This window comes from Fringilla coelebs (genome assembly GCF_963513975.1).
Source record: "Fringilla coelebs genome assembly, chromosome: 1".
Classification (NCBI taxonomy): domain Eukaryota; kingdom Metazoa; phylum Chordata; class Aves; order Passeriformes; family Fringillidae; genus Fringilla; species Fringilla coelebs.
The window spans coordinates 121,285,123-121,297,175 of record NC_140028.1 but is presented as its reverse complement, the minus strand read 5'-3'; the positions used below and the strand labels follow the sequence as shown (position 1 = coordinate 121,297,175).

General features: G+C 41.3%; 1 protein-coding gene across 4 annotated transcripts in view; it reads right to left on the bottom strand.

The window, feature by feature from the left end:
* Positions 1-12,053, bottom strand: part of IGF2BP3 (insulin like growth factor 2 mRNA binding protein 3) — a gene marked incomplete at its 5' end in the record, with an annotated part of 111,586 nt that overhangs the window by 12,526 nt on the left and 87,007 nt on the right. The window lies entirely within an intron of this gene.

Genomic DNA, 12,053 nt, shown 5'->3' with positions numbered 1-12,053 from the left:
CAAAAGCCTCAGAGTTACATATATGCTACAATTTCCTTTGTGTGGGAGTGATCTGGAATGATTGCCAGCTTGAAATCTGCCAGTGATTCCTCCTGTGTAACATTATGCAACAGTTGGAGCCCCGGCAGCATTCCTCACACAAGCTAGTAAATTAAACACCATGTTTCTGAAAAGTGAGAGGACCCCAGCATTGCACCCACTGGATATCAGGCATCACTGCATCTTCCTGTTGCTTTCAAGCAGACACCCCAGCTGGAGAGCATGACATAATGCTCGAGATCCCCTCTACGTGCTGCGCAGCAATGATCAAACTGCAGGGCTGCATCTGCCACAGTAAGTCACAGCTATGTTAGCAGCCCCAGAAGAGCCTGTCTCAGAGGAAGGGAGCTCTATCAAGTACACACCACACTACTGGACCACTGATCCATGCACTTCCATCAGGGTTACACCTAAAAAGCATTTCACACAAGCCTCTCTTTGAACTAGAAGGTATTTAAGACGCTATACACCTCTCCTTCTAAAGTTTTTCTTCCTCTGTGTACCCCTCTCATGTATTTTTGAAATTGGTTTTGCTCATCCTCAACAAGACAAGCCAACAAGCCCTTTTCCTATGGAGGTATTTTGAGACAATGGACATCCTGGTCCTTGCTTTCTCAGCACCCACCATGCAGACCAGGGCCGAGCACCAGCAAGCAGGGCACTTGAGACCAACCAAGCTCATTGAGCTTTGCTCAGCTGTGTATTTTGATAGGGATACAGGCACACAGAGAAGCTCACCTAAACAGCTTTTTCCATGATATTTTCAGGAAAACCCCCACACTGCTATATGCAGCACAAAGCAAAAAGCAGATGCAATCCTAAAAACAACACCCCCAGCTTATTTTTAAATTTCAGTAACTCCTTTCAAGGTTAAGTCTTTCAAGGTGAAGTCCCACTGCATTAACCATAAACAAATCTGAACAAAATGCTCCTTTCCAAGTTTTACCACTTCATTTTCAGTAAACGCAAGTCAACTGTAACCTCAGGGAATACAAATTCCAGGCACAGCTCCACGGACCAGGTGAAGAAACCCCAAAATAGGATATTGGGAGCAGAAACACTTTAGGCAATTGGAACAGTTGCACAGTTTACCCTGTGTTTTCACACATACAAGGCATTAGGATTCAGAGGCATTTCATGCTGGTTTGAATCCACATGGATGCAGCCCTCCACTCCAGCCTCCCCACTGCCTTGTATGCTTTGAGGCCAGCAGGTTTGCAGATCCAGCTGATTTTTAAGGCAGGCAGTAAGTCCCTGACCCAAATAAGCCGAGCAACACACAAGTGGCAGCCTGTGATCAAGGGAGGAAGTAACAACAATTTGAGAATGGGAAAAGGTGGGAGCACCCCTTTTAATCTGCCTACAGGTCAGTTGAAAATGATCTCAAAACTACACCCTAAAACGACATATTTGTAATGAAAGACACAGGCACTTCAGTATATACGTTAAACCAGTTCCCAGAAGATCACTCATATTCTCCTCCTATTGTTACAAACATCCTGAGTGTTGTCATAGTAAGTCCTTTTACATGCTCACTGTGAATCCAGCAAGATTTCCAGCAATTTGGAAATGCTACTGTAGGTACTCACTTGATCTTGGCACTTCAAAGAACTGTTTCTAAATGGTTTCGAGTTCATGAAGCATTTGGGTTTTTCCAGTTTTGTTGCAAGGACCCATTGCACTGGGTGTAGAGGCAACCCCTCATTCCAATCCTGACAGTTTATCCACCCCCTTGCTTGCTCCTTTTCCTGACCCCTACATTCAATTGTCCACATGTGCTCCAGCTCCTGCAAAAATCCACTGTTCTTTTTACATGCTTCTCCAGCCAGCCTCTTCTAACTAATTACTACAACACTGCTGCAAATCAAATGTGTAATTTGACTTGGTTTTCAAGAATTTACACAGCTTCTACCTAAACCCACCTCCAGACACATTTCTGTACCATAGAAACAAATCAAACTTCATTATTTTTGTTTGCATATATTTCCTGCCTTCCCTCTGTTGCCCATCTGCCTGCTGAGCAGTTTTCCCCTCTCCTTCCCAAAGCTTGATTTCAAGCCACTTTCCTGGCTGGATTCAATCCACCACTGAAATTCCTTTTTGTTGCCTCACCCTCAAACACAAAACTTGAGCAGCAGAGGCAACAGAAGACACAAGGTGTACATGTATCTTTCTAACTATACAATCATCTCACAGTAGCACCTTCCTCCCATCCTTCCTCATAGTTTTGACTTTTTGATACATTTCAACTCATTTTTTCCTAAAGGACTTTTTAAAAGTCCTTTTTATGTGAGTTACTAGGTTCTTTAATGCTAAACTTGCATTTTGGTGTAATAGTAATACATGTCTAAGGAATAGTGGAGAATCTGTCAATATTCAGCTGTTCATACATTGGAATTTTTTTAATTCTTGTCTGGAGTACCACATTGGCAGATACATATAACCAAAATCATCTCCAGTATAACATCACACAAGATTTAGAGAAATTATGTTATACACACTGATTTTTAACCACTCAAAACCCATACTCCTCTTTTTTTCTTCTGGCAGAAATCAAGTCTAACTAAGGCTTTTGAGAGTATCACAACCCCAGGTTCAAATTGCTATCTGTCCATCTCCTTGCCCACAATAATTTTTTAATCCTTTTGTATTTACTGGAAACCTAGCCTGCAAAAGAAACACATCAAAACATAATGCAATGACTGCACCACCCATCAATCTTACAGATGCTTCTGGGGATCTCAGGATGGAAGAAAATCAGCTATAATTTAATCTTACCCATGCCATGCCACATAAGTCATAGAGCTTTCCAGGAACTCCTAACACGAGTTATATCAGAAATAGATTCCTAGACCTTAAACATATGTTAGAAGCACTAAATTTAGGGAACTGATTTCCCACTCTGTGAAATCTGAGCTTCAGTGTTCGCTCCCTTATAGCAAAGTCTGCTTAAATATATACTTACAATTTAAAAGCCAAAATATGTAAGTGTATATATTTTTTGACAAGAGTAAGGTCTCCTGGACATCTTTCTCTTCTTCCCCATTCAGTTTATTTTTTTTCCCCCTACATAAGAAAATATTTTATTCAAAGTCAGCCCAGCCCTGGGAACTGACAGGAATGCAGAAAGAAAATCTTATAGAGTAGCAACCTAGGTTCACCAAGATTTATGGTCCATACATCCACCCTAATTTGCAAGTAGCCATCTGCAGTATCTGTGATGCACACACCACCTCTTCTGCCTCAGCAATATTTGCAGTATGGGCTCAAGGCTAGTCCACCCAAATAAGAGAAGTTTGTCTTGTGTAGCTGTGACACACAGATCACTGAGATATCCACTTCAGTGGAGAATCTAGGTTGTTTTGGGGTTCTGTGCTTTTTTTTCCCAGGGGTTTTGTGTTTTAAGAGAAGAGCTCCAGAAACCCAGATTCTTAGATATAAGAAATAGATTCTTCAAAATCATGGTGACCAGAAACAATTAGTTCAGTTCATAAATAGCAAAAATACTTGCTTTGTTTCTGCAAAAATCAGTCTGCTTTAGTCACAAAACAGGGTTGATAAGGAATTTTTGTCTATATCCAGCACAATGAACTAATGAAAACAATTTTAAATGCTGGTTTTGTTCATTAATTGGATTCCAATTTCCATCCAAAATGTTGCCTGATGAAAATCAGAAGTTAAAATTAATCAACCAAATAAGAAAAGCACCATTCATCATTTTTAAACAGAAAACGGAAAATATAGGTTACCCAAAGCAAATGGCAAATTGCATACTTGTATAAATAGGAAGATATATTCAGTGTAAGCAAATGTACAGACTACTCTAAGGCTTTCAGAAAGGTAACTAAAGTACACATATAAAATTTGGTAAGTCAACTTAAATCAGATTTCCTGCTTGCTCATTTAAATCATGATTGAAAATGGTGATCTAACACAGAGATGGAAATTAATCTACCCCACTGGATGACACTAAGCAACTGCTGCAGCACACTATTAGCTCTGACTTTTTACACTAACACAACTCTTTCCTGGAGCAGCTTGGATACACCTCCCTCCATACCTCCTGCAAGTCTCTGAGCTCCAGCCATCTGTCCCTAGCCTACACCAACTATTTATTTTCTTTTTTTAATATTTCTCTTTTAAATTCCCACCATCACCATCCAAAACAAACTGATCTGTTGGTAAATCCTGTAACCCCTGGTTGCTTCCCCATTACACTGGGCTCACCTGGAGCCTCTGCACTGCATGTAGCATCAGGATTATCCCCTTCACTCCAGCCAGACCTTGCAGCCCTACAGGAGATTTTTTCTTCTGCTGCCAACCCTACCACATTAACTCTTAGGAAACTGGCTTAGCACAGCCATCATTTCCTGGTTTCCAGAGTTTCAACAGCAGTGAGGTTCTTCCTCTCCTTGGGATATTGCCACTAGTCCTTCAGCATGAGGGCTACTGCTCCACACCAGAGCTAGAAGCTGAGGAGTCCCAGCCAAGAAAATCTGCAGATTCACTCCTCTTTCTGCAATTCTTGTCTGCAGGGTTAGAAAGATTTGTAGAGACCATCTGCCCTTAGGATAAGGTTGTTATAACTTTTCTCTGCCAACTCCTGCTACATCAATCCTACAAACTGCAGAAAGCCACAGGGAGGAGAGCTTTTCCCTTACCTGTTAGATTGTCAGGAGGAAAAGCATTGCTCCTCATCTCACACTTGGGCAACAGAGCCATAGCACAGCCAGGCAAGAATGAATACTCAGAAAAAGTAAGCGGTGACCCTTCAGAGTAGAGGGTGGTAGGTAAAAAAGCAGGTCCCAAGCCGCTACAGCTGGGGGAATGGACATCCTATTTGAAAAATGGCATTTGAAAAACAAAACAAAGAACAACACAGAACAACAAATAATACACAGAAAAGCCAGCAGAGGTTTGCCTCCTCAGTTCTTCCCCAAGACGACCCCTCCTCTCTTGATTTTGGCTGATGATGCTGCTAGGTCAGACCAGCTCCCTCAGTCAGCATGAGTCAGGCCTCATAAGGGGGTATGTTTGTTATTTATGTCCCTCAAGTTAATTTGAGCATTAATCTCAGTCTTTTTCTGCAAGCCTGCCAACAGTACAAAATTTTTTCCAGTTGTGTGCGTAAGTGTCTCCATAGACTCCTTGCTCCATCAAATGCATGTGGTTGGTAAATCCTTGGCAACATTTGGGATAACGCTGTAAATCTTTAAAAATATTGTAGCCACTGAAGTAAATAGGCTTTTAAGCCAGACATAAATAGGAGAAGAATCAGATCTTTCCTGGTTTCTAAGCTTGTTATGTTTTGTGTAGCAAATTAATTACCTTAGCACAAGACATTTAAGTCACAAAGTCATGTTATCCCATTTTAAGTCAGCATCAGGATTTTTAGTTATGAAAGAAAAAATTAAGAACTGTTTTAAGACTGCATGAAGCTACCATCTAGCCTAGTGAGATACTGGTTTTGTTGGGTTTTTTTTTTTTTTTTACAGAGTAAACAAATCCACTTGGTAGAGGTAAATGAATACAGACAGTAAGTGACTGGATTAAAAAGTTCCTTTTTTTGCCTTTTTACCCCCTTCCCAACAGCCATGATTACCAAGACAAGGCAGATTTGCAGACAACTCATTCAGTCTTCAGAATACCCTGAGTTTGTCAGGAAGTGAGGTATCATATTATTCAAACACTGTACCAGATCCAAAGCCAAAATTTAAACCATGTTTTTGCAATGTACTGTGAAGAATTATCCTGGCCCACAGCTATATTAAATGCTCTTATTTATTTAGTAATAAAAACTTGCAGCAAGGGGAAATGAACATTAAGCCAAGTATCCTTGAAGACATTCTAGTTGGATTCAATGCAATGATAAGAAATAAGCTCAAGATGATGGTGAAAGAAATCCTAGAGTATTCATTTTGCAGTACTAGCGCTAAAACTTTAAGCCTTTGTTGGAAACAAGGGTCTCATTAAGGAAAACAAAGTTTTAGCAGATAGGTCTGACATAATCCACAGTTTCACAACATCCTTGCAGATACCTTGTGGCACCATCTTTTATGGTCACTGAGCTGAAGTGCTGCTGCCAGTGCAAATCAACAAACTGCAGCCTGCACCCTCCAAGTTTTTTAGGTCTCCCTCAAACAGATTTAGGTCCATGCTGAGAGAGTCTAAAGCTTTCTGCCACATTCACTGCCTGAAAAGCCAGGATCACACTCAGAAGAATTCTGCACTGCTGAATTCAGTCAAGCAGTAGCAAAACAATTTAAAAGAAGCAATGCGTATTTTTGACTTTGATCTGCACACTAAAGCATTGCTCATATTGCCATGCATGAACTGCCCAGCCACCATCCAGCCAGAGTTTCACCTTCCCACGAGCCCCAGGTTCATCCAAGGTGCTCCCCTTTAGTGTAACTGCTGCATCATGGGGAAACACTTGTGTCACTAGATGAACCAAGGGCATGACCCTTTCTGGGACACACAGCCCATGGAAAGGCCATGCAGCTCTACCTCTTTTCCCCACAACCAGCCCCAGAAATTGTGTGAGTGTCCTCTGTTCATCTAGCTGAGCTGGTCCTCCCCTCTTGGTTGAAAATCTAAGAATGACCCACCCTGTCTACATTCCCATTTTGGGAACTACTGCATTCTGGTTCTTACACAGTGGTCAGTACCTTAAGTGAGATGCCACTTGGATCACTTCACTTAGTACTAATCATTCCACTTCTTGGCTCTCAAATTTAGTGCTTTTCATCACGATCATCTCCGAACTGGGAATCTTCTTGGACTACTAGAAGTCACTAAAAGGACCACACATAGCAGAAGTTTTTCCAACATGACAGCCTAGCTAGCAGCAAGGGAGTAAAAATCATGGAAGCAGAGAAGGAACATTATCTGGCAGGCTGGTTATAAGGCATTTTACAAGCAGGAACTGGTTTGACATATTTCTGAACATGGCATGAACTTTTTGTTTTTGCAAAATCTGACTGGCCACAATGCCAAAAAAAGCAATCTGCCACCTTTTATTCAGAACAGACAGCCAAAATCAGAAATCAACATAAGGAACAGATTGTGAAACTATGTAGGCAGGAATTTTGCTGGTCATTCACAAGCAGCAAGCATAGGTATTCAGTGTTGCAACACTGTATGACCCCCAAAAAGTATACGTATATAAACACTTCCACTTCAAAATCATAGCTCTGACACGGCAATCACATGGGTACTCAAAATCCATAGAAGTTGCCTATGAAATCAATGGCTTTGGAAGATGCAGGTACTCATCAGCTCTGGTTTATAAAGGCACTGCTCTCAAATTCCACGACAGCTGCCAAAAAAACAGGTTGTGTAAACAAAAAGATCACTTATTTTTCCATCATGTTTAACAAACAAACCAGAGATGGAGCCAGATACAACAGAATGAGGACTTGACCTACTTTTGTTTCTGGCCTGAAGGAGCTCAGTACACCAAGTAACAAAATATTTGGCACCTTAAGGAATCAAATTTCCCATTCAGTTAAACATTCAGAAGGTTTGGAGCCTGGTACTTAGGGCTTGAGAGTCTGAGATGGTCAAGGGGAACGCCAATTAAATCTTCCCATAAGAATCTAAAAGCAGGGAACCAACACAAATTCTAATTCTCCTTTTCCAAGAAACTACAAATATCTCTACAAGTATTCAAACCTCAGCAAAGAAGAAACCATTTTTATTTTAAAAAGCATGGATGACTAGTGATGCTATTTGCATTATGATAACTTGAGAACTGCAAAAGAAACTATTTGGAATAACTGGAGGCTTCAACACCTTGAAAACCTACCACTGACTCGCCAGATCTTTGTACCTGATCTGGTGCCAATTGCATTTCTCCTTCCCTCACTGAGGGGTTAGTCCATCTCCAGAGGCAGAATAGTCTGACTGCTCTGGACACGTGTCCCTGCCAGCACAGCACAGCAGAAGCAGGAGACTTTCAACACAGCGGGAAGACCAACCATTTTCTCCACAGGGCAAAACAATCCCACAGTGTTACACACCAAGAAGTAAATTTTTGAGTTGTCAGAAATTGCCTCATTAATGAATGTAAGAAATTAAGCATCAGTAAATGTGTATTTCAAGGCACTGAGGTTGCAATCTTCAAAAGGAGTCTAATTAGCAGGTAGATTTTTTCAGACAGTGCTGTTGTCCTACAGTGCCCTCCTCAAGATTTCATGTGCTGCACATGTATGGTTCTAATTTCACCAACGTAAAATCATTTTGTAAAAGCACTGGCAAATCCTTCTTCATCCCCCAAAACCACATCCTCTTTTGGCTGCAGGACAGCTTCTCAAAAGTCATCTACTGCTTAACAGGCTGGGCAAATTAGGGCAAAGCCACTTGCAACTACACACATTATAGATGTACAGACACTACTGCCTCTGGGTGGTTCAGACAGAACAGTTGCACGAGCTAATCCTGTCAAACCCAGACATCCAAAGGAGCCCAACTTCACCAAGTAAGAGTCAAAGTACCTGGAAACATAGGACAGTTTTTCCTCTTCCTTGTGTTTCTCATCTATGCTCAGGGCATCAAATGAAGGCCCTCAATGAAGCAATTTTTCATTTTAAATTACTTTTCTTTCCTGCCAAAAGCACAATACAGTTATTTCTTCTCTTACTTCTATTCAATATAGAAGATGTCTTCTTTACTATTATTATTTAGGAAAATGACTGGAGAATAAAGAAGGAATCTTTCTCTTGACCACAACATCTTCTAAGGAGAAAGTTTTCCATTGGCATGTTCCTCACCTGCAACAAAAAGCTTCAAGAGATGGCAAAAAAGAATAAAGGAAAGCAGTCTATCAGCCTAACTGTACAAGACTTTTTTTGTAATCAGAAAAAGTTGGTTTGATTTCTTGTTTTTGTTATGAAATGACTTTTTTTTTTTAAATTTTCCGTTTTCCCCCTATCTCTTCCTAGAAGCCCATATGCATATCACAAATTGAAAGCTCACTGTGAGGCTAAAGAAAAGGTTTGAAAGAGTGCTTTTCTTTTGAAGGCAGAACAAGAAGCCTTGAAGGTGAAGGCACCTTCAAGAAGCCACAACAGGTGTCCAAAAAGGCCAGCAGAGAAAGCAGTCCCACTGCAAGCGGAGGAGCATCTCTTCACTCTAGCCAAGTGTCACAGGGCAGAAGTTCATGTATCTCTTCCATGACCTTACAAACGAAGAGGAGCAGCTGGTGTGAGCTTCTCTTATGGAGAAAAGCTCTCTACTCCTCACCTCACTTTATGTTTACCTGCCATGAGACAGAATTAATTCTACTACCCTGTTTCAGGGCATTCAAGGGCAGGATGAGGTCTCCACAGGTTATCCCTTCTTCCCCCATGCCCTTGGGATGCCAAATTTCAGATCCAGAGGCTGCAAAAGAAATGCAGTTGGATGCAAAATTAAACATGCAAAGTTCCAATTATAAAAGGGAGGGCCCAACCCACTTAACCCCAGTAGGTGGGCCAAGAGTATTAATTGCATGACTGTGCACAGTTGGATTTTAAGATAAAGATTTCTTGTTTGTTTGGAACTTTAAAACTTTCAGTGTTGCATGAGAACAAAATTCTATTCTTGAGAGACAAGTATGTGCATATTCTCCCCACAGTTCAGAAGACAGAAGCAACAACGCCATCAAAACAGCTTTGAGCAGTACAACACTACATCTGAAGCAGTTTGGCTGGGATACTTGTTAAAAGTACTTTTATTTTTTTGGATGGCAACATATCTTCTGGAAAACATAAGCATGGGTGATATTCCCTTTTGCAGAACCTTACTCTCCTCCTCACAGAAATCCCAGCACTTTGTGAAGGTGCTCAGGTCATGACATTTGTTACAAGTGACAGTGGGCAGACCAACAAAGCTCTTTGCAATCGTGTCAGAGCTGCAACACACACAAGCATTTAAGTGCACAGCTAAGGAGAAAGATTTGAGGATAAACAGAAAGTGGTGGTTCTTCCAGGTCCAAAAGCAGCTGGACAAGACATCAGGTACAAACAGGCACAGAAAGGCTACTGGTCCTTAATATGGTCACACAAGGGCACAGATCAGTCAAAAAAGACCATTAGCTTGATCATATCACCAGGATCATAAGAGCAAAATCATGCCCATTTGACAATAAAAAGAATTTTTAGCTCTTAATACTTTAAACGGAGACATTTAAGTCCTACTTTTTCCTCAAACCATAAAATATTTCAACGATTCTCTCATGTTCTGATTTGTTTGTATTTCAGGAGTCCAGGAAAAAACCAAACATCTTGAATTTTTGCAAGAAGAGAGAGAAACATTCAAGAACTGAAACACAATATGCAATTCCATTGCATCCCTTTTCAGCAACTGCACAAAATGAGTGCTTTGAACAGGCAAACAGAACTTGGAGTCTGCAAATGAACTATACAATTTCAATATCAAGAATTGCTGCTAACAATAGGTAAAAATACAAGAAAATGGATGGTTAGCCTGCACTGTTGTGGCAATCAGACACTGCAATCAGACGTGCAAAGGCCATGTGCCCGTGTGTGTGTTTGTATCTACCACCAGACAAGTACCAAGGACGACTTGTGCCTTCCTGTGGGGCTCCACTGCCAGGACAAAGAGTAAAAGCAGCACCCAGATTGTTACTGAGACACAATCTGCATATTGTTAGATTAACATAGCTGAGGTGTTGATGCTGTACATCACAGTCAACCATCATGGAATAAGGTCTCTGACTCACATGGAAATAATTCTCCTGAATGCGACCCAGTCCAAGGAACTAAAGGCAAACTAGTGTTAGATAGCATCACCATTTCCTAAGTTTGTGATACCAGAGGGAACCTGAAGCAGCTTGAGAACAATGTTTATGCTCTTGTCAAATGTCTTGAAGGTTTGCATGAAGAGGGATGGGATGAAGCATCACACATGTGTTAACACAGCCAAACCTATTTAACTACTCAGCCCCAAGCTCCTGAGTACAGAATGTTTTAGGAACACTTGGCTCCAGCTGTGTGTATGAGCATTCAGAACTGTTACTAAGCCCTGGCACTGTAACAAAATCCTAGATCAGTCTATTCAGGTTTTTCCTCTTTATACCCGTGTTAAAAAAAGCAGCAGCAGGAATGTGACAGATAATTGTTTGTTTCAATAATTAAGATGACACTTCAGTTTCTTTGGGAGCAAGTCCTACACAAGGTCACAGCCACACCTTGTCACTTTAAAGTAGTCCATATGAACCATCAGCTCCATATGAAAACCCTGCTGCAAATGCCCAGACCTACCCACCTAATTCTTCTGACCCAAGGGAGAGCCCCAGCCAAGTCCATCCCCACAATGAGGTGAAGAAAAGGTCCATACAAAGGTATTACAACAAGAGCTTCCCACCCACCCTCAGACCCAGCACAGGGGTGTCCCAAGGCTCACGGTATGGCTTGCAAGCACAGGCTTCACACACCTGGATGCCAAGAGGCCCCTGTGATGGTGCAGCTGAAACTGCTGGGGAGCACACCTTGCAAGGAGACAGGGAAGAGCCAGCCCTGTGCAGCCCTGAGCAGGAGGCAAAGCTTGCACTACACAAAACTAAGCAGGGCAGCAGCAGGATACACCTCTTTACACCCTGATGACAGCAGTTCGTTCAGAAAGGATTTCCACTTGCCTGAAAGGGATATCCTCAATGTCCACTAATCCCCTCTCCCAAGCATAAAAGGACATGCACTGAAAAGGAGGTAAAGGAACTTGGGTTGTCCAAATGCTTTTGTCAAAATAAGGAACTTGGTAACAAATAGCTCATAGGTAAATGGACACAAAGTCTCCCTGGGAGCTCTTCATTAATTTTTCTTCTAAGACCTTCTTTCCCCAAAGCCTCTTTTAAATACACAGATTTCGTTTTAGTTTTTAAATCCCTCATGAGTTCTTCTAGATTTCCCCCTGTGGTTACCTTTCAAATTGTATCAATTTCTCCTTCAAAATATAACCACACTTTTTTCTCTTTCTGCTTGTGAATGACCCAAAAACCAATTTAATCCATGTCT